This window comes from Dipodomys spectabilis, unplaced genomic scaffold (genome assembly GCF_019054845.1).
Source record: "Dipodomys spectabilis isolate Male_0828 unplaced genomic scaffold, ASM1905484v1 ptg000125l, whole genome shotgun sequence".
Lineage (NCBI taxonomy): Eukaryota > Metazoa > Chordata > Mammalia > Rodentia > Heteromyidae > Dipodomys > Dipodomys spectabilis.
The window spans coordinates 3,525,748-3,549,746 of record NW_024870802.1 but is presented as its reverse complement, the minus strand read 5'-3'; the positions used below and the strand labels follow the sequence as shown (position 1 = coordinate 3,549,746).

General features: G+C 43.5%; 1 protein-coding gene across 2 annotated transcripts in view; it reads left to right on the top strand.

The window, feature by feature from the left end:
- The window catches only part of Vti1a (vesicle transport through interaction with t-SNAREs 1A), a 316,596-nt gene that overhangs the window by 276,466 nt on the left and 16,131 nt on the right, over window positions 1-23,999 (top strand). The window lies entirely within an intron of this gene.

The following is a 23,999-nucleotide window of genomic DNA, read 5'->3' as shown; positions in this document are numbered from 1 at the left end:
CTCTAGGCCACATTTTGAGTCTTGCCGTAAGGAAGAGAGGCAGTTCCTTCTCCTCCTTCTTTCTTAGCTGGGGAAAGGAAACAGCCTAAGTATGCTACTCTTCTTATGAGCTGGAACAGTGCCAGGTGAAATGGATAAGAGTGTGGCCAAGAAAGGAGTGAGCTAAGATCCACAGCATTTGGGGTTGGCTGAGAAGATGAAACTGTTGCATTCACAGGTTAGTTCTTTAAATCCTGCTCCATGTATATGAAATATTCTTTTTTTTTTTTTTAATTTTGCTTTTGGGTCCCGTCGTGGGGCCTGAACTCTGGGCCTGGGTGCTATCCCTCAGCTCTTCAGCTCAAGGCTAGCACTCTACCACTTGAGCCACAGCGCCACTTCCAGGTTTTTTCTTTTTGCTTATGTGGTGCTGAGGAATCGAACCCAGGGCCTCATGCATGCAAGGCAAGCACTCTAACCACTGAGCATCCTTCCCAGCCCCATGAAATATTCTTAAAAGCAGAATTTAATAGCTACTGATTTCTTGTCCTACAAGTTTTATTCTTTATGGGGAAATGATTGTCATCAACTTCTGGATCTGTGGCTGAAACTTAACTTTCCAGTCCATGTGAAAGTAATAAAACAGTAACAATAGCTAGCACTTGTTGAGTGTTCACCTGTTAAGTCAGGTACAGACAGTTAGGCTCTCTGTAGGTCTTATCTCTGTTTACACAGCAGCCCTTAGGTATCTTCTTTCTTCATCTCTTGTTATAGGTGGTAAAGCCACGACTCACAGTCATGTAGATACTAAATGAGGACTCTGGGATTTGAGTCCAGATGATCTGATCTCAAAACCCATACCCTTAGCCAACGGGCTGTTTGCTTCCCAAGACCCTTCTTTACTTGGGCAGCAGGAAATTGCAGACTTAGTGCAGTAATAAGTATCCACTCAATACTACATATGACAGATTAAGAGCAAATATAGAGCCAGCATTGTGATACATGCTTGCAGTCCCAGAGCTGAACATATTGAGGCAGGAGGATTGTGAATTCAAGGTCAGCCTTAGCTTCCTAGTGAGAACCTGTCTCAATACATAAAGGGCTGGAGTTGTAGCTTAGCAGTAGAGTACCCGCCGAGCATGTGTAAGACCCTCAGTCCAGTCCTCAGCACTGGGAAAAACCCCAGTCTACATCATCCAAAATGTATTTGCCCTTGTCCTTTAGACATGAGGCACTAATACCAATAGAATACACTAGAATGGAGGGAAATCCTCCTCGTGTTGGCTTGAGGTTTCCTGCTAAAGGGGCTGGCTCTTCGTATTCTCCCAGTTTTCTTGTTATGATGGGGGGAGGGAGTAATAATTTTTAAAATTGAAGATCTGAAACACTTAAGCAGTTTATTTGAAACCCAAACTCCATACGAGACTCCAGGAGATGGTGTGAAGCCCAGAATGTTCTGAGCCCTCAGCCCCTTCCCCGGACCAGTCTTGTCATCTGGCGCCTTCTGGAACATGGCCTGCAGGCGAGTGAGTGACTCCTGATTCCTTGCTGAATCTAACAAAGGAGAAAGCAAATGGAGCAGCTGCAGTGTGTGAGGGAAGGCCTGGTGTCTGCTCCTCCAGCTGTCACCACGCCTTGTGTCATGTGATGGGGACACTTCACGCTTCCTCACAGCAGCAGGACCCTTCCTTCTTGCGTTTGTTCCCCTTGCCTGGGACTTCCCCTCCACCTCAACCCCATGAGATGGCTGGCTCCCGACAAGCCAGGCTTCCCTGGGCACCTCCGTCACTCTGGGGTATAGACACATCCCAGGGAGACCTGCAGTGGTTTGCAGCTCCCCAGCAGATATTTGAGAGGAGAATGAAGTTATTTACATAATTAAAACAAATTACTTGAGCCATTGTGATGGGCTAATGGGATGATTTAGATGCTTGTGAGACAGAGAGCAAATGAAGGCCCCGCCACCCCCGATGTGTAATCACTGCTCCACTGAGCTCTTTCTGGACAGATGAGGAAAGAGAGCAGGACATGGCAGTTGTCTCTGAAAGAAAACATGAGACCAAAATAGACAACTCTTCACAGATCCACTGTCTCAACTTGTAAGTGTGTGATACAATCCCTGAAGCAACTGCTGGAGCACAGGGACCATTTGGTCCCATGACCGTCTACGGTTTACCAGTGTAGGGGTTTCCTCTGTGTGTTTCTACGCACTACCTGTTCTGGAGGCCACAGAGAAAGCATCTTACAAAAACAGTTCCAATTTCAGATTAAAAGGCACCAAAGAGACTTGAAATTAGTCATCTAAATGAAACTGGTGATCCTAGAGTAAATCCCAGACAGGATAAAGGTGAGAGAAAGCTATAAAAGTGGAACATTAGGAAGACCACCTACAGAAGTAGAATAGGATTTTGGATTTGGTGCTAGTGTTATCTCATTGTTAAATTCCCTGGTTGGGTAGATCTGTGATGGAATGCAAATGGACGCGAACTCTGCCTCCAGTTCTCAAATGGTCTGCAAGGCCATATGCACTGATGCAGAGGGGTAGAATGCTACATTTAAGGAGCCAGTGAAACTAATTCAGAGGACATATCTTGTGTGTGTGTGTGTGTGTGTGTGTGTGTGTGCATGCACACATGTGCACACAACCATACGTGCCAGTCCTGGAGCTTGAACTCTAGACCTAGTCATGGTTCCTGGGTTTTTTGCTCAAAGCTAGTACTCTACTACTTGACACAGCTCCACTTCTGCTTTTTGGTAGTTACTTAGAGATAAGAGTTGTATAGACTTTCCTGCTGGGGCAGGGTTTGAACCATGACACTCGATCTCAGCCTCTTGAGTAGATACAATTACAGGCATGAGCCACCATCACCTGGTTAAGAAACTTACTTAATTGTTTTTGCCACTTTCTTGTTAAGTTTCAAATTCATTCAAAACTAAGAAGTTTTAAAATGTTACATTGGGAAATCATTCTGGCCTCATAAGACAATTACTCTTTTTTTTCAAATGTTTTATTGTGATTAAGTGGTTACATAATTTCCCAAATTTCACAGTACTGTGGGATAGTGATGCTCAGTTAAAGTCACAAACACATTCTAACTTTCATGGAGCAAATTGTCTATCATGGTCTATAACATGTATGAGTTCTATGAGCTTTGCGATACAGTTATTTCTTCCACATTGGATGATATGTACATTTCTTTTGTTTTGCATTAAATACTCATTTTTTAAAGGAAAACTGGGAGGGATAGATAAGGGAAGTAACATGCACATTCCAAATGTGTGTGTGTGTGTGTGTGTGAAGTAGAGAGAGCTGAAATTTGCACTTATGTCCGCACTAGATCAGCCCCCAGCCTGCCAACATTAGCGTGCAGAACACAGACCATGGCTGCCCCTCAAGCACAGGGTGTGGCCACCCAAGGCTTCATGGTAAGGCTGTCACAAGGGGACAACAGGTTCTGCATGTGCATGGGACAGCAGGGCTTCATTCAGGGAGATCAGGGAAAACTGTGTCATGTCATTCGCATGGTCTGTTCAACTCTCATGTACCTAAGGAGGAAAATGAGTTGACTTGAATTCAAGTCCACGTGGGATGTTCGAGGAAGCCATGGAATTTCTCTGCCTTCAAGTCCTCAGCCAGGCAGACATGCCAGCCCCAGCCTCCCAGTTCATACCCGGCGAGCTGCAAGCCCTGGGCAAGGCACAGTGGTAGGAAGGTGAGTCCCCCTCAGATGTCCCCCTTAGGTTCTGCCGTGGGTGTGATGTCCATCAAGCTTGACTAGTGGTAGTTACAGACACTTTTCTCAAGGAAAGACATCAGCACCAATGCCTGCATCCCATAGCGTTGCATAATGTTTGCACAGGCATATGGCAGAGACAGGGTGTCTAGCCTCACTTTTACCTTGGAACACCACAAATCTGAGAACATGGCCCCGGAGAGCAGGTGGGAATCTTGGAAAAGATCTGTCCAGGTGCAGGGTGCATCTGCAGATGCCCTGGGAGCCTAGAGGTACCATGATTGTGTAAAGCAAACCAGGGAAGTAACACAGAAAACCGAAGCATGCATGTCCTGTTGAGGGAATTTCTCAGAAGCCCTCCCATTGTTGCCAGAGGTAACGTAGGCCTCCTGGGCTCAAGTCTGTGGGTTTTCTATAGCACCAGCATTCTACATGACAGATCTCCCCATTTGTAATGTTGGCAAGATTTTTTTTTTTACTTAAAACCGAGCAGGCCAAACCAACGTATCTGCAGGCAGAGCCCCACCATGGGCTGCCTCAGGACAGCCTCTGACCCGACCCATCCCACTTGTATTATTCACTTGGCAATTTCCCTCTACAAAGAACTATTAGACTCCAAGAAGATGTTGGCACCCAGAGAGGGCAAGTGACTGGCCTAAGATCACACAGCAAGTTAATGGCAAAGGAAAGCCCGTGAACGACATCCAAATGTTAACCTCTGACAGTGTTCTGTTTGACTTGAAAACAAGAATTTGGCTAAAAGACACAGCTTCGTGAATAGGAACAATTAATTCCAAATGTGATTTTAAAAGGAAAGCAATTCCACCCATACCGTGACACGCTGTGTCTGCCACCTGTTTATAGAAATACCTCCTTAAAACTCACCACACACTTCTCTTCTTAACCACAAATTGGTTTTCAGAAATAAATAGGTTTAAAGATGGGGCTCAGAGTGTCAACTGCAGGGAAAAGAACATGCCCCCTCCCTTTTTTTAAAAAAATGACTTCTTTTAGAAATTAACTGGCCAGCATGGACTTCACTCTGAAGACTTTAGAGTTTATGTCTAAAGGTATTTATGGCTCTCCCAGGGAACGTGGGTACCTTAGACTGAAGAGGACTTGGGAAAGCTGAGGGCCCTGAGGAAAGGAAGGCTACTGAGCAAACACAGCCATGTGTCACCAAGGGTCACAGATGCCAGATCTTAGGGTCAGGCAGACCCAGGTTCAAATGCAGGCACTGTGGCTTCTCAGGTGGGAGACCTTGGAGAAGTCATGTGTCCCTTGCAGCTCCCTCCTGTGTCTGTGGTGGCTGCCCTGGAACACGCGTGCAGCAGCTTCTGTGCTGGAACCCTGGGTCACTCGAGGGATGGACGGAGGTGAGCAGCATCGCCTTCCGGGGGCGCAGACGTCAGAACTGCGGAAGGCCGCACGCAGGAGCAGCTCCTGCAGCCCAGCTGTGTTTGGGTGTCACCTGTTTCGGGGTTGTGGTTGTCACTGGAAACAGCTTTGTTGATATGTAATCCATGGACTCCACAATTCATCCATTTAACAGACATAGTTCAATATTTTCAGAGAAGTGCAGCTAGCACCACAGTCAATTTTAGAATGTTGTCATCACCTCAGAAAGAAATCTTGTACCTTTTAGCAGTCACCCTCAATCTCTCCCTTCTTCCAGCCCTAAGCAGCCCCTAAGCTACTTTCTCTAGAGATATGCCTACTCTGAATATTCCTTATGAATGGAATCATGTAATATATGACCTTTTGTGTCAAGCTTCTTTCCCTTGATGTAATGATGTGGAAGTTTATCCATGTTGTGGCATGTCTCAGCACTTCATTCCTGTTTTAATGATTGACTAATACTCCATTATTATATTATGCCATGTAATTATGTTCCATTTTCCACGGCTGTGACACGCCACATTGGTTCATCTGAAATGGCTGCATTCTCTGATATTCCTACCAGCACTGCATGGGGGTTTAGACTTCTCCACGTTATGATTATGTGGCTTAGAGGTGAGGGGAAGTACCAGGGTTTTAATTTGGATCTTCACACTTGCTAGTTGGCCCTCTACCATTTGAGCCATGCCTCTAGCCCAGCTTTTTGTTGATCATTTGGAAATGGAGTGTAAGGGGCTTCTTACCTGTGCTAGCTTGAATTGGAGTGCTCTGGCTCCTCTGAGTAGCCAGGATTACAGACAAGCGCCACCAGCGCTCAGCTTCACGTGACTTTTTTTTCTAGCAACTTAGTGAATAAGAAGTAGTATCTCATTGTAGCTTTGGGGTTTGTTTCACTAGTGACTAATGATGTTGGCATGTTTTCATGTGCTTATTGGTCATTTGTATATCTTTGAAGAAATGTCTACTCAGATCCTTTGCCCACTTTTTAATTGGATTGTCTTTTTATTATTCAGTGAAAGACTTCCTTATTTAGTCTAGATACATGTCTCTAATCGGGTATGTGAGTTGCAAATATTTTCTCCGCTCTCCAGTTTTTCTCACCTTCTTTGATAGTGTACTTACTTTGAAGCAGAAAAGTTTTAAATTTTGATGAAGTTCAATTTATCTTCGTTCGCTACTTGTGCTTTTAGTGTCATATCTAAGGATCTTTCTCTAAAGCCAGGTCACAAAAACTTCTCTCTGTGTTTTCTTGTAAAAGTTTCTAAGCTCTTTTACGTAAGTCTTTGATCCACTTCGAGTTAATATTTGTATATGGTGTGAGGTAAGAGCTCGACACTCATCTTCTGCATGTAGCTATTTACTTGCACAGCCATGTTTCTGGAGGAAGAAAAAGAACTGTGTAGCAGGTAGCACATCTATACAGTTCTGCCCCTGATCCCACCATTACTTGAGCTAAAGGCTAACTATGCACCTGCCCCTGCTGATCATAGCAGTCAGAATCCTAGAGTCCCACACAACAGAACATTCCACAGCCATACACCTGCCCCCTAAACTATCTGGTGCTACCTCTGGTCATCCACCCAGGCCATTAACCACAGGAAGTCTCAGGCAACAATGCCAGTCAGTCAACTGAGAGGAGACTTGGAGGGTACCAAGGCCTTGGTATGTTTGAGTCTGGAGTATGGCAAGAGACTATTGGTTAGAAGGAAGACTTGTAGCCAAGAGGCTGGGTCAGTGCCCAGCCAGTGACAAGATCTCCCCCCACCCCACCCACCTGAACCTGAACCCAGGGCTGTTCTGCCTTCGGGTTAAGGCAGAGTGTCATTGCCAGGAAGTGCTGACTTGTAATGACAGCAGGGCGCCCGTGGGGGTGAGGATGCTGGAAAGAGTAGGGAGCTATGCCAACAGGCCAGGGCACGACAGCCCGAGTAGCCACTCATGCCATGGATGTTAATGCTTGAGAGGAAGACTCCTTCGGAATCTTCCCTCCACTGGCAACAGAGTTTGGCCAGGGATCAGAGATTGAGTGACTTAGCCAAGACTAGAAGCAGCAGGGCCAGGTACCCAGCACACACATCATTTGAACCCAAGGCCACATTGCCGAGCTGAAGCACTGATGTAAAGAAGGTTGAGAAAGTATCACTCAAGAGGCTGATGACCCAGGGGGGAAAAAAAGTGTAGCTCCAAGGCTGCTTGGTGGAGGCAGAGACACAGCTCTGTGTTTTTGTCACGGGCATGTCCCCTCTCCGCCGGACATGGAGGATGCCCGGGAGAGACAGGAAAGCCTGACGTAGGGCAGCCCCTGCTGCTGCCCACCCACACATTCCCCTTCTGAACTCTGCTCTTCTTGAAAATGCGATAGGACAAAGAGATGTGAATCCTAAGCCCTGGGCTTTGAGAGTATCCAGGCAGAAGGCCAAGTGGTACTCGGGAGAGCAAGCCAATCTGAGGATGAGCAGCTTTATGTGAACACATTTGGAAAGAAGGTTGGGGTGAGGACTTTAACTCACACTGTTATTTTTAATGTACCTATTCAGGTGACACATTTGACCTGATTAATAGCGAGTATATTAATAGCGAGTATGTGGAATCTTGGGAGCTCACTACAGTGCATGAAACTCTCCTGAGTCAATTAACTCCCATTACCTGGAAACCATTTATAAGAGGCAATAAATTATTGGGACAACACAATTAGCAGTCCCACAGTAAAATGGGTTTCACATGTTGCATATAGGAGCCCCTTCTTGGGGCCGGTCCAGGTTGGAGGGTGTGTGTTTGAGGAGATTGCTTCGTCCTTTTGTGTTCACAAGGGTGCGTTAGCACGTGGCAAAGCTGACGTATCCCAGACTAGACGGGAGCAATGAAAGGAGCTTTCCACGCCTGAGAACAATGATGCCTGTGTCACCGCCAATCCACGGCTATGTCAGCACCTTGTACCTAAGAGGCGCTCACCAAATGTTGGTCAGTGGACCAAGTAGAATGACCTGGAGGTGAGGTTTCTGATTCAAGGCTCTCACCTCTGTCTCTCTCTGTCTCTGTCTCTCTCGCTCGCTCGCTCGCTTGCTCTTTCTCGCTATCTCTCGCTCTCTCTCTCAGTATAAACCTTGAAGGTCTCAGCATTTAAAAAGAACTTTTCTCATCAAGTTAGAAAGCCTGAACTAGCAGGGATAGTTTGGATAAGGAAAACTGTTTACATGAAGAGTCTAGAAGGTTCCACTATAGTAGCAAGTGGGCTCTACAAGTCCCATGGATCTCTTATGTTTGTCTTCAATCCAGGGAAGAAGATGGCTTTTGTTCCTGAGCTGCCCAGGCTTAGTCCAGTGTCTTAAGCCTGACACCCTTTTCTTATCAAGCAGATAACTACCCCAGAATTCTTTTGCAAGGAGCTGAAGTAACCTGGCAGTTTACTTCCACCAATATTTTAGTCTTTCTATTACCTAAAGCATATTTTTTTCCTCCATTGCTGCATTATGAGCAGGATTCAAATTCCTAATATCAGAGAAAGAAAAAACAAATCCCATAGCCCAACAATGTTAATGATCAATATTTTCTTTTCATTGTGCACTATTTGAACGGCAAGCTTCATTGAAGCAGACTCCATTAGTCCAAACAAGCCAGAAATCATAGACTGTCCAGAACCAGTGTTAAGGAAAGCAAATTCATACATCAAGTAATTAAAAATGTAACAAGGGAAGAAACCATTGTCGTAGGACGCAAGCTTTTCTCTTTTGTGTGTTCATCTGAACATGTGAGGTTCTCAGTGTCACCTGATAATTTTGTGATAGACTATCTGTGCCTTCTTTGTTGATGACAAATGTGCGATCTGATCTTTTAGAAGGATAAACAGTTCCTTGTTAATTAATTTATACGGCTGTCAGTGCAGCTTTCCCCGTCTTCACACTCTTAGCGTTTCCCTGCCATAGATTTTCTTGCCGTTCCTGGCAAACCTCCAGTGAGAGCCTGGGATTTATTAGGCTGACTTGGTGCAAAGTCTATTGATTGTGGCCCCGAGGGTAATAACTAAATAGAGCCGGAGCAACAAGTCAATAACACCATTGTTGCTTCAGCCGGCATTCACTGGAGGAGTGAGATTGTTTTACAGCAGCCCAGGGTAATCATGAGCAGATCAGTGTGTTCAACACGCACCGCGCTGTGTTAGTGTTGAGGACTATTTGAAAGCTTTCAGCGGGGTCGCTGGAGAATCGGGGTGGGGTACTGGGATTATGAACTCTGTGAACTCCTTCATTACAGCTTAAAGGGTTCAACTTTAGTTTTTAACATCTGCAGCAACCTTGGGTTGTTCAGGGCAGGGCTGCTGGAAGCAAGTACAGGCTGTGGGTCTTAGCATCAGACAGTCTGTGCTGGTCTCTGGCCCAGAAACAAGATGGTTATATGAGCAGAGAGGCTGCCTCACAACTGCTGTCTGTCATCCGTCCATGTCCCTGGCCATCCATCTGTGTGTGGAGTGCTAGCCTGTCCACTGTCGCTGACTCCTCATTCCCCAAAATGCATTCCAGGTGAACTCTCTGAATGGAAGCCTGTCATCCATCCAAAGGAAATCAGAGCATTACAATTTTCTCACTTCCAAATCTTGAGATACACTGGCTTGACATTATAAGCTGTTTTCTTAAGGTTTCTACAGAAAGAGAAACCCAACTTTTCCACCATCTTTTAAAGTTCTTCCCGGACTGATAGAAGTTCAACATTCTCACTATAGATACCTCATCATTGGTTTCATAATTACAGGAAATAAAATCCAAGCCTGTATCAATGCTTGTTGTTGTTTTTCCTGTTGAAGCGTCCTTGTTATGTCTCTCTATTGAATCCTGTGACGATACATGTAAGACAAGAGAATAACAAGACAAGTTCTCAGGCAGGACTCCCAGCCTCCTGTGCTCACACGGAGTGTGGGGACGGTTTCTAAGAATTCAAGCATTAAGTTGATCTTGAACAAATAAACGCCTTCTCTTCAGGTGAAGGGTAGCCATAGTCATAGGGCCAAACCTGGATTACACAGATTTATCCTTGGAATCTCTGAAGTGATACAGCTTGGAAAAAACAAAACCAAACAAAAAATTCCATCTAGTCATGGTGACACATGCTTATAATTCCAGCTTCTTGGGAGGCTGAAGAAGAAGAGTAGAAGTTGAAGACCAGCCTGAGTGGTAAACTGCATCAAAATTGAGCCCTTATATCAAAGTAAAAATGAAAAAGGCATAGGCATTGTCTAAAATACACAAGGCCCTAAGTTCAATTTCCAGCATGGCTGGCAAAATAAAAGAAGTAAAACGAGACTGTACCAAATATATTTTATTCTGGACCACAATAAAGGCACCTTCCCCGGTGATCCTTGATGATGGTGGCGTTTTATTTATACCTGACATTCATCCGTCAGAGATGTCCTCTTATAAGAAGCAGGATAAGCCATACTGGTCCAGAATTCTCAAGCTCTGGAATCCTTGCTCCCTCTCTTCACCCCCTATCTCTGTGCTGTTTGTCTTCCAGCTTCTTCCCTGGGAAGGAATAAGGTTAAATTAAATTCTGCCTTCTTGTTGTTTAAACTTCCAAGAAAACAAACAGTATGGATGATGGCAGATCTCACAATAGCTCTTCAATCTCACATTAATCTAGAAATGTGACCTCTTGAACATGTAACTTGGAATTAGAAGTTACCTTGGTGAGTATCTCTTCATTTTTAACTTAATACCAAAGCCTTCATATTCATGTGAAATGAAGAACCACAAAGTGGTGGTGAGCAGTTGTTTAGGTTCCTCTGCAGGGCCATACTTGTCTTTTCAAATAAGTGAGGGTGGTCCTTGTGAATTAGACCCTTATGTGATCACAAGAACCAATCCCTACCAAAGACAAAGACATTATATCTTTAAAGAATTGTTCTCTGCCACATTAAGGATTTTTTTCCCCCACTCAATCCTCTATTTTACTGAAAGAATCTCTGGAAAATCTAGGGGGTAAAAGATAAAAAATGAGTCACCTTCATGAAAGATTCCAAAATACCATGGTGCAATTCTACCCTGGTATCAGTCATCTCGAAGAAAAAGCAAGTTGCTGGGCAGAGCAGGCTGCCTTCTCCTGCTGACGGAGTCATGAGCCGCCCTCGCACCAGACAGGGCCTGAGTGAAGAAATTCCCATCCAGCCCACTAAGGTTCAACTGTGGAATCCAAGCATTTTGTGGCACAGCAGGCTGGCAAAGGTCCACAAGAATTTCTTCATGCAGAAGGAGAGGAGATAACTAAGAGAAAACCAGCTGATTTTTTTTTTTTCTAATTTTCTCTTTCCTGGAATACCTACTAAGAATCTTCTTGAGGTTTTCTGAGTACTTGAAGGTATAAGTTAATCATTTCTTAGCCAGAAGATACTCTGTTTATATGGAAGGGGAATTGCAGATAGTATAAACACATTTGAAAGGAGGGGGAAAGAAGAAAACAATAGAAAGTTGCAGGTTTTACAATGACGTTTACATGGTGAATAGATAATCTGATCAGAAATGCATTATACTAAGAGAACAGACCCAAAAAGCTAGTAGTGTGTCATTCCATTGATGTGAATTGATGATTTTCCATTGATATGACCTAATGGGATGGAGTAGCTCAGTGGCTGCTGAGGAGATGGGCAGTGGGAGGACTTGTCTTCAGAGGAGAAGCATGAAGTGCTAATAGGCTAGTGGGTAGGGGAACGGATGTGCAACTAACCAATTCTGTGTCTCGACTGTCTTGGGGTTACCTGACTAGATTCCAGATGTTTATATCCATGAAACTACACGCCAAGAGTGAAGTTTACTATCTGCAAATTTTAGAAAGAAAGCTAACTACTCAAAGGAGCCTGATGTTTCCTCTCACTCTGCTCCCACTAGTCTCCAAGCACTTGACCTCACCCTCCACCTACAACTCTCCACTCCTATTCCCCCTCTCTAACTCTTCCAAATAGGAGTTAGCTTCTATTAAACTCTCCTGGAATCTTTCTTTGGTTGTAGCAGAGTGGGGAAAGAAACAGCATACTATGTGCAGTGTCATGTAATCCCCATGTTTGCCTGGTCAAGCATGCATTATTGCTCCCATTTTAGAGATTAGGAAAGTAAGTATCAATGTAGTGATTTATTCAAAGCCTCATGGATGATAAATAGCAGAGACCTCACAACCGGGCCTTTCTTCTCCTCCTAGGCATAATGCCTTCCATCCCTCCACCTGCCTGCCACCCTAGATGAAGAACCTCATAGTGCCACCTGCCTGGGCTCCCTTTCCTAGCCTGCCCTTCCTTCTTATGAACCAAGCACATGCTTCCAGTCCCCATTCCAGGTCATCGCTGCCTTCGAGGGGGAGGGCGCCCATCTGGATTCAACAAGCTCATTCTCTGGCAGGTGTAGAGTGTAGCCTTCCAGCTGCAACCTGTGCCTTAGCTCTGGAGGACGAACCTTTGTCCCTCATCTAGAGTGTCTTGCTAAGTCTTTCTAAAGTGTTGTCTAGACTCTGACAGACTCTTGTCTGCTTCTTTTCTAACAACTCCCCCAGACATACACACAGTTTGAAATGGTGTCTTGAGGCTGTTTTAAGTTACAGAAACTCCAGGAGAACAGGAATCTGTCCCATTTTGCGTTTCCCCCCACCAATCCAGGGCCACTTTGCCATGCTAATAATATCAGAGCTTCACTGAGAACAGTACACTGGGCTGAAGAGCGAGGCAGGCTGGGAATGGACACTGCGATGACTCATAGATGAGGCCACCCCTGTGGAAGCCCCCTGGCTTCTTCCTCCTGCTTGGAGGGGCAAGCCCTTTCTCCTTGAGCAGATAGGACTGCAGTGGCTCAAGGCCTTCTGAGTAAAAACCTCCATATCTGGTTTTCCCTATCACAATGCATTAGCCAAGTCCTGCTGAAGATCAACTTATAGCCAATGAGCTTTATCAGCAGGTGCCACTGCCATCGGCTGGAATCGTAGTGGGGCTGTTGGCACTGGTGCTCTGCCTAGATGCCAGCTGGGTAATTACATTTGGTCACCTAAATTCCCTCCAGACTTCTTGTGGGACAGTATTTTTCATTTCTGCCCTGAAGTGCCGAGAGTGTTTTCTAAGAGCCTTCCAACTGCTGTCAGAGTTTATTCCAAAAATGGGTGCATTCATGATGGCCCACTTGTCAAGGGGTGGCACTGGAAAGAGCCAGAGGGATTCCAGCTCAGAAGAGGGCTGATCTGGGAGACAGGCCCCAAGACTTTCCAAATCTATGATTCAGCAGCTGTCTGTCACTCTCAAAACACAGTGTTCATGGAATGATTAAGCATTGTACAAATTAAAATACTGCCAGATGAAACAGGCAGAACTTAGTAGGACAGATGTTTACATACACGCACACCAAAAGAATGTTGCCGGAATCTGGATATCCTGGGGACCCAAGGGCAGTCACGCTTGCGTTTCCTCTCTCAAGTAGATTCTGAAACCATAATTAAGTGAAGACAAAAACATATATATGTTGAATGAAAAGCGTGTAATCTTTGGGATAATTCTGATGTAATTAACACAGCCGAGCTGCATTAAGGCCAACCTGCAATGAGTGGAATTTTCCAACATTGATTAAGCTGGACTCCAAGAGAACCAAGCCTTTGTCTGAAAGCTGCCAAATGAAAACAACTTTGGGATATTTAAATTCAGCTTAGAAATTGGTTTGAGTAAAGGATATTGAAACCACAGCTGTTCACAGGCTCAAAACATATGAATATATGTGCAGCGCACGCGCACGCACGCACACACACACACACACACACACGGTACCTCCTCTAAAAACAACTTAGCCCAAGGTGTACATTCCTCCTAGGTTCTCATGATCAACAGATGTAAATGTTCACAGTGTTCAGATGAATTATGAGCCCTAATGAGATTTCAATACTGAGCAAACAATAAAAATTTATGCATTGCATAGTTGCCGTGGCCTTTGACTCCACAGCTAGTGTTCCACCTTTTCAACGGCTTCGGTAATATAATATCCAGCTGGCTGTGGAAGTAAGGCAAATTCGAGGGCGAATTGAAATTGTGAGAAATAATTTGATGGATTACTTTGTCAGAGTAATGCATGGCCTTGGCATAATTACCGTGGCCACCTTAACCCTGGAGGCAGGTGGTGACAAAGGCCTGCAGGGCCTAGGTGCCACTCGCTAGTTCCGGCATGTGCTCCTTGCTCTCCTGGTCCCCGGCCAGGGTCCTTGGAGTCTAGGCACTCCTGAACAAATGCCAAACAAGCACATTCCTGTCCTAGGCCAGCTAGTGAGCAGGACAGCCAAAGGCTGCCCTTTCCCGAGAGCTGTCATCTGTGTCACAGTGAGAGGAAGCAAACAAAAGGCAGACCAACCTTGAAATAAAATGGGGCGAAAACAGGGAAAGGCATGAATGATATCTTTTAAAGCAGTGCGTTCAGACACAATGGCAGACTCAGATACACAAATCTTTTTTCTCTTCTTTTTTTTTTTTTAATCAGATCAGACCTTGAACTTAACTCTTGTCTGCCTTATACTTTACAATGTTCAAGTCTTAACATAGGATTCATAGCAGACTACTCATGGGTGTGTATCAGAACTGAGCTCTGCCAATATAGTTCTTACCCTGGTTTTACTTTGGTGCCGTAGAGTCCGTCCTGTTTTGAGAATGAGAATCAACCTTTTATGTACTAACATGGTTACACCCAGCATCTGTGCCATAAGGCTGTTCAGATTTCAACACTGTGAAGGGCTTTTCACTGGGAACCTTCAGCAGTTAGAAACCACTCCCACCTTTTTCTCACTTGTATTATGATAACCTGAATATATTTGCAGGATGGTGACAAACTCTTTTGGGGTAAACAGAGTCCTCTTAATTGTAAGGTCTAACGTCTTAATGCTAAATTGGGTAATAAGTCAATGTTTCAGTTTGGCACAACCAGCCACATGTTCTCCAGAATTAGCCCTGGACACTTTTTTAAAGCAAGTCGGAGGTGTATTTAGGCTGTTCACAAAAGCTTCATTCTTGTCTACAAATGGGAACCCTCCCCTTCTTCCCAACAGTGCCCAGTTCCAGTGAGGTGGGAGAAAAATAGATGCTTCCCATGTTGAAAGGGATGTCTCTAGCTCTTCACCCTAGTCAAAGGAAAAGATTCAGGAATGGATGGGGAAAGCATGCCCAAGAAAGGTCATCTTGGCTTTCATTTAACACACTCTCCCCCTGGCTTTTTTAAAGGCCCATCCTAAGTATTTTTGCATAGCTGGAAACATAGATTCCACCCTGGAGAGCTCTCAGGGCTGTTCATGTTACACTCTGAAGCCATGTGTTCGCACGTCATGGCAAAATCCAACTTGTAGGCCGATCCCTTGGCCCCTGTTGGCTTTAGACTTTAGTCTTTTCATTATTCTGTACTGTAAACTTATACAGAAAAAGACCTCTGTGCCCCTACATAGAAGCCCAACCAGTACTGTTTTCCCACAGACGCCCGTGGCGTAGCTAAGCAAGACCCTGGGGTGGTGGACAGGGGAAGGAAGGAGGGCAGAGGTCTGTGAGGGCTGAAGGTGGGGATGAGAGGTTCCTCCAAGTGCCTTCAGATGCAACCCCTTCCCAACAAAAGCAGCTTTAGAGCCAGAAGCCCCCACTTCTGAGCCAGGCAAGGGGTACCTATAGAAATTGCAGTCTAACCAGTTACTTTTTTAGGGCTCGCTTTGTGCCTAGTCCCTTCCATGTTCCACCTGATTTCATCCTTAGTATGACCCTGTCAGATAGGTGCTGCTCTTAGCCCCATTTTTCAGAAGAGATATCTAAGACTCAGAGGTAGTGAATTTGTCCCAGTTCACCCAGCTGGATTTGATCCTAACTCTTCAGCTGTACGACCTTTTCGAGCTCACACTCAGGTCATCTAGACCCTCTAGTATTATCCGGACATTACCCACTCCCGGCTGTTAGCATAGCTTAACCCACATTTTTCTGCCATATCATGGCCTTTTCTGCTATCAATATTAGTTACTAACATGAAATAAGTTACAGTTCTGTTTTGTTAAGTGCCAGAGCAGTTTTTACCATAGTGCATTAGCGCAATTCCGGCAGGCTGGGCCAATAGACTGTTGGAGTGTCCCACGTGATCACAGCCCCCACTGCATTGGGAGGTTTGACCTAGCCCAGAGATGCAGGACTCCGTCCTCCAGGAACTTTCCTGGGAGCTTATCCTGTGTACCTTCCAACCCACGTCAATGGATTTCATAGGTAAAATGCACAGTCTCCTCCCTCCCTGCTCTAGCACCTGGTCCCAGGTCCCTTTTGAATTCAACAATTGTTGGTAGACTGAGTATTTAGAGCACTTGCCTAGGCCCTAGCTTCCTTCCCTAGCACAGCAGAGAGGGAGGGAGGGAAGAAGGAAGGGAGGATGGGAGGGAAGAAAAAGATGATTGAGGGAAGAAGGGGAGGGAAAGGACTGAAGGAGAAGGGAAAACATTATTAACCTGAAAGCGTTCTTGTTTGTGTGGATTAGATCCATCAGTGTTTGTCATACTAGAAATCAAAACAGAAAATTTAAATAGTAATTTATTTTTAAATCGTATTAGACTGTTACATATTTGCAAATGTTATTATTAAAACAGCTACTTTTTCTAAACAACATTAGCAGGAAAGAGGCCTGTTGTTTTGCTGCACCTCTCATTATGTCTGGCTCTGTCTGCTCTGTGCATGCCCTTTGGTGATGCCACAAATCTTAGATGGCCTCTGAAAACCTCCACTGAACATCACGAAAGAAGGGGGGCAGAAAAGAAAAGTAACAGCTCCACGTTATTTGTGTGAAGAGTTGTCACCTTACCGATACCCTGAAAAGGTTTTAGGGACCACCCCCCCCCCCCAAATGTGGCTGGCATTTATAAGCAACACTGATCTAAATGGAGGATGAACAAGTTCCAAGTTCCGTTGTAATAATCAGGTGGGCTCCTGGGCTGATTTTGCTTTCCAGCCGTATCTCCTGTGCTCTTCCAGGCCCACAGGTTCTCTGCCTGGCTCCTCCAGACATGCAGCAGGTTGGGCCATGCCACACTTGCCCATCAGATGACCCCCCACTGTGCCACGGCCTCTTTCAGATCAAGCTCATAGTGCTCAACATGCGGGCAATGGCTTGTGCTACTCTGAAGATAAATATTTTTATTCTGAATAAAAGTATCCAAATCATCAGAGCATATGAATAGGGAAGGTTTTAATGAAAATCAAATGTTTATCTTTCTCTTTGTAAATCACTGATTCATCTTGTGTGTGTGTGTGTGTGTGTGTGTGTGTGTGTGTGTGTGTGTGTGTCGGTCATGGGGCTTGAACTCTGGGCTTGGGCGCTGTCCCTCAGTTCTACAGCTCAAAGCTAGCACTCTACCACCTGAGCCACAGTGCCACTTCCTGTTTTCTGGTGATTTAGTGGAGATAAGAGTTTCATGGACTTGCCTGCCTGGGCTGGCTTTGAACCTCGATCCTCAAATCTCACCTCCTGAGTAGCTAAGATTACAGGCGTGAGCCACCAGCACCTGGCTTCATCAATTATTTATTGATCATTGATAAGCCAACCACTAGAATAGGTACTTGGACATAACAAAGACCAAGGCAAACTTGAGGCTGCCTTTTTACATGATTCCATTTCATAGCAAGCAAGGAAAGAACTGTCCGAAGATTGAAAGAAATAAGTAGGTCGCCACTACTGGAAGAGGAGGGACAAGGATGGGCAGCTTCTATCTGAAAGACAATATACTGCTTCATCCCTAGCACAGTTTCCCTTAGATCCGTTGCACATTTGGAAGTCCAGCGTATTGAAGTGTTAATATACCATAAAATTGATTCACTTGTAGTCATTCATTTTAATGACTCGTAGTAAGTTGGCAGAGTAGTAGAACCATCACAATGGCTCCATCATCCCCTAACACTCTTCCTACATATTTGCAGTGGAATCATACAAAAATATAAGCTTTCTAAAAGAAAGGTTTTTTTGTTGGGGGTGGGGATGGTGTTGGTGGAGGGGTCGGTCATGGGGCTTGAACTCTGCCAGGGCATTGTCCCTGAGCTTTTTCACTCAAGGATAGAGCTCTACCACTTTAAGCCACAACCCCTTCTGGTTTTACAGTGGTTAATTGGAGATAAGAGTCTTAGCAGGGCGCCGGTGGCTCATGCCTATAATCCTAGCTATTCAGGAGGCTGAGATCTGAGGATCAAGGTTCAAATCCAGCCCAGACAGAAAAGTTCGTGAAACTCTTATCTCCAGTAAACCACCAGAAAACTGGAAGTGGCACGTGGCTCAAGTGGTAGAGCACTTACCTTGAGCTGAAGAGCTGAGAGACAGTGCCCAGGCCCAGAGTTCAAGCCTCACGACCTACAACAACAACAACAACAAAAGTTTCAAGGACTTTCCTGCCCCTGGTCTTCAGATCTCAGCCTCCTAAGTAGCTAGGATTACAGGAGTGAGCCACCAGTGCCCAGCTTAAAAATGTAATTTTTTACTTCTGTCTTGTTAGTGTTTATCAATGATGTGATGTATTGCTTTTTATTGCTGCGTATTATTCCATTATATGGATGTACCACATCTTTATTCATTCAGCTGTCAATAGACCCTTCATTTTGCTTCCAGTTTAGGGCTCTTATTAACATCTTTTCCATGTATGAACATTTGCACACAATTTTTAAAGAGCTAACATGTTTTCATTTCTCTCTTGGGAATCTATCCACCACTACCTAAGAGCAGAATGGTTGAGTCATGTGGTGTGTGGATGTTTAACTTTTCTGAAAATCTGCCAAGCACTTTCCCTACGTAGCTATGCCACTTTACATTTTCACAAGTGTACATGCTCCTTGCGTGAACTGTCAGGCTTTGGTACTATACCTATTTACTGGGTGTGTCTTCTTATCTCATTTTAATTGGAATTTTCCTGTCAACTAAAGATTTAGTTGTATTTATATGCTTATTAGCCATCTTGCATGGGCTATACTGATATTTCTATTCAGTTCCTTTCTAATTTTATATTTTTTTAATTGAGCTGTTTCTTATTTTAGTATTGAATTTAGAGAGTTTGCATTTTTATGCTTCTGGATACAAACCTTTTATGGAATATATGAGGCACAAATTTTCCTAGTAGTGAGTTTTGAGGCACATAGCTTTTAATTTTGATGGATCATGCCTTTAATGTCTAACTTAAGAAATCTCTATCTGTCCTTTATCTGTCCTAAGGTAGGGATGATTTTCTTGTACAAATTTTGTTGTTTTGTATTTGGATCTGTGTTGCATTTTGAATTTCTCATATAGTAACAGGTGATAGTCTGAGTTTTTAATATGCATATGCACTGCTCCCTGCATCATTGAGTTGCCTTGGATCCTTTCTTAAATTTAAAGATCTACTTCTATAATTTCTGTTTTAATCTACTATTCTATATGTCCATCTGTGTGCTAATACTGCCATCAATTATAATAGCTTTATAGTAAGTTGGATATCATATAAGTCTTCCAACTTGCTTCTTTTTCAAAATTAAATTGGCCATTGTAATATCTTTAATAGGAATGCCATTAGCATATAAAATTAAGGTTTCCCTTTTCAGTTACCAGGAACAATGAGAACATTTGCTGATATTTTAATAAAGATTGCATGTAATTGTCATCCCCAAAATATTGTGTCTTCCAATCGATGGCCTCCATTGTTCGCCATTTATTTAGATGTTTAATTTTCTAAGAAATGTTTTTTAGACTTCACCATACAAACCTCCTTCTTATTTTGTTGGTCATTCCTATGTTTTACATTCTCTTCTGAAGTTCTGTGAATCACGTTGGTTCTTTATTTACAGACTCTTTGTTGCTAGTATGTAAACACACAACTGGTTTTACATGTTCTTGTATCTGTTAACCATTTAACCATGTTAAAGTCATTATGCATTGATGACTTCTAATAATTTTGTGGATACTTTAGGACTTTATACATACAGAAGTGTATCATCTGTGAATGGTGAAAACTTTACTTCTTCTTTGACATTACAAATGTCTTCTATTTCTTTTTTGTGCCAGATTGTATCAGCTAGAATCTTCAGTACAGTGTTGAACAGACATTCTTATTTCAGTTCTTCTTTCATCATTAAATAGTATGATACCTATAGGTTGTTTACTTGGTTTTTAGTTCTGGGACTCAAAACCAGGACCTCTCACATGCCACATAAGCATTCTACCACTGAGCTACATCCCCAGTCCCTGGGCATAGGTTTTTCATTAGATGCCCTTTATTTGGTTAAGAAGGCTCATTTTTAATCTGTTAGTTAACAGTTTCTATTTTAAGTAGGTATAGACTTTATAAAGTATTTTTCTTTGTCCAATGAAATGATCATGTAGTTATCCTTTATTCTATGAATGTTCTTGCTGTACTATATTAATTGCTGATAGTTTTATCCTTTATTGTATTAGTGCATTATACTATATTAACTGCTGCTGAGGTGTATATATGTTCATAATTGTCATATCTTCCTTAGGCATAAACCTTTTTATTTATAAAATGTGTGACTTTGTCTTTAGAAATAGAGAGAGAGAGATAACAATGAAGAAGTTTAATTACTGCTTATACAGTTCAATGGCTTCTAAATAAAGGAAGATAAGAAAAAATATATTTATATAGGTTTTTACATTTGCCATCTCTGGTATTATTCTGGTTTTTTTTTCTGTGAATTTGTATTACCATCTCCTGTCATTTCCTCTTTTCTCTTTCTGAGATTATTTCTACGTTTTCCTGCCATTTTCTCCCTCTTCCTTTTTTGGACTCCCATTGTACATATGTTGACTTGCTAATATTTTCACATAGATCTTTGAGGCTATCTTCATTTTTTGTCATTTTTTTCTTTTCCATATTAGATAATTCTTATTAATACATTTTCAGGCCAGTCCTTCTTCCTTACATATGTTGCGTTTTTCCACTCTAGCATTTCCTTTTAGCTCTTTTTTTCATAGACATTCTTTCCCTGTTGAGATTCTCTGTTTGTTGAAATATTGTCATCATAATTTCTTTCAGTCCTAAGAGCATAATCTCCTGTAATTCTTTGTACATGTGTATAAAAGGTGCATTGGAATCTCTGTGTACTGAATCCAACATTACAGTTACCCAGAATCAGTTTTTACTGACTCCTTTTCCACTGAATATGTTTTTCTTCTTTTCCTTTCCCTTTCTGTCTTTCCCTCCTCCTTCCATTATGTCTTAATTTTTGCTAAAAAATGGACAATTTAGATAATATATTGTGGTGAATCTGGATTCTTACTGTGTGTATGTGTGTGTGTGTATGTATGTATGTACACGTGTGCGCATGCCAGTGTGTGCCAGTCCTGGGGCTTGAAGTCAGGGCCTATGTGCTGTCCTTGTTTTGTTCAAAACTAGCGCTGCACCACTTGAGCTACTACCCTACTTCTGGCTTTTTGGTAGTTAATTGGAGATAAGAGCCTCATGGATTTTCCTGCCTGAGTTGGCACCATGATCCTCAGAACCTCAGCTTCCTGAGTATGAACCATTCAAGGCTTAGATTCCTATATTTTTACATCATTTGTCTACTAATTTGCAGGATCTATTTGTACGTCTTGCAGTTTGCTCACTTGTGGCTTTTCTTCCCCAATTCCTATCACTATTGTATGAGCCTGGCTTTCTCAGCGATATCTTTTTGTGGGCATAACTTAGTGGTTAACCAATCGTTGGACAGAGCTTTTGCTCAAAAACCTCGATGCCATAAGGCTTCTCTCTTCTGCCCAGGGTTCACTGTGTGGGTTGAGGAATACATTGAAAGTTTAGCCAGTTCTCAGCCTGCTTTGCCCGAGGCCCCTCGCTTGCCTCTCTCAGGCCTCCCCTCACTTCTCATTCCTTCCTGGCCCATGGGAGATGGGTAGACAGTTTGTCTGGCAGGTCTATGACTCTGTCATGGCTAGGATCTCCCATTACAAGGCAAGTAGTCCTGCAACCTCAGGCTAGCAGACCCATGAGTTTCGCCATTCATTTCACCACTGGGTTTACTCTTTTCATTGACAGTGCAACCTCTTCTGGCAGGACCCAACCCAGTGAGCCCACCATTCTGGTCAGTTAAGCTAAGGGACAGGGTAGAGGCGTTCTTACTCATGGTTCTGCCGGCGTCCTGTGAATAAACACTTTCCAGTGGGATTCTGCCTTTGGCCGTTATGCAGGACCCTGAATGGTTATTTTACATGTTCAGTCTCTTACTTATTAGAGCAAGACGTAAATATAATAGATAAAAGTCTCCCCATGGGAAGATTTAGCCAGTCTACAGAATTGCTTTTTGTGTTTAAGATAGGGTTACTAGAAAGACCTCATTTTCTTTTCTTGCATGGAATTGGGCTCCTTCCTTCCCATAGTTCCAAACACTCAAAGAGCTTTCAGAGCCTGAGGTGCCCCAGGATGAGTAACACTAACTCCATGGGCCTGTGTTCACGCATTCCACCATCACAGCTGCCCTGTGTGTTCCCGGCTGTGTACGTTCACATCGGCTTCCAGTCCCAGCCAGAGCTTTGCCCATTCGCTGATCCATGGCAACAGGTGGGACCTGTTTTTGGCAAAAGTCTGTAAGAAAAATGCCCTAGTCATCAGTTTGATTCACTTTCATTTATCTCTGTCATCTGGGAATATATTAGAGATAGTATCGAGCCCAACAAAAGGTACATTCTGATTTTATTTTCAGTTTTTTGTCTAGACAGAGAAGACTAAGTACTTGGATATCAGAAAATACCTTCCATGAAAAATAAGAAAGAAGCACTCAGTGGAAGGCCAGAGGGGGTAACACTGCTTGTTCACTTTTTCCCTATATATTCTTAAAGAGAGAGAGGGAGAGACAGAAAGAGAGAGAGGGGGAAAGTTTAAACCCCACCACCCACTCATCAGGTGATTGGAGACTCTAGTTGTAAAAATGTGCTGCAGGCAGAAGTTCTGAAAAATCCCAGAAAGTGTTGAAAACATCTCTAAACAAGGTATTTTTCTTCTGCACCTTTCTTGCTAAAGGTCCCAATTGCTGCCAAGAAAACTAGTGAGAATGTTAGCTGCCAAATAAAAAATTTATGACAGTGTTTGGCAAAGGACTATCTCACTCTTGTTTTATACATTTCCACAGGCATTTGAAGGCAGCCTCTTTTTTTCTCCCTCCCTCCCCCCCATCTCTCCTTCCAACTTTGGGTAGCAAACCTTACTGATCACTGTTCTGAGTCTGTTCTCTAATAAAAGAGCAAACTCGTATAAAGTAGGATTAAGCAATATAACTTTATCCCCCTCCATAACCTCTGAAAATGTGAGGAAACTGCTTTCAAATATGAGCTGTTACATGGAAGGGGAAAAAGAGATGCTAGGACTGCTTGTTTAGAATAAACACATTTGTAAGAAAAGGAGTAAGCGTCTTGCCGGTTCACACGTGTTGGCACATCACAGTAAAAGGAATCTTACAAATCAAATTCCCTGAGTGATGCACACCCACCACGATTGCCACTGAATAAGTGGGGTCCGAGGGGCAGCAGCTGTGGCCTTGGGTCACACAGCCAAGCAGCAGCTCACCAGGGACAGGAGCTCTCTCATCTGGGTACCACGCTATCTCCTGCTTTGTACCCCAATTCAGCAGGGTTGTATGTTGGGTTCTACCACATCCACTCACCTGTAGTGTGTTTTATGAACATTTGAATTCTGATCTCTTCTACTTTCCGAAAATAGAGTTGCTTCTCTAAAACTGTTGCAGAAATGTAACACGTTGAAACTGAACGGATCCCATTGCGGTGAGTATCAATGAGACCTCTTGGCTGGATCAAGAATGTTTACCTAAGTCTTTAGAAGGGGAGAGGGATGGGAGTGCTCGTTAGAAAAAGAGGATGTGGAAGTGAATTTGGATAATAAATAATTCCGCAGGCTGGTGAA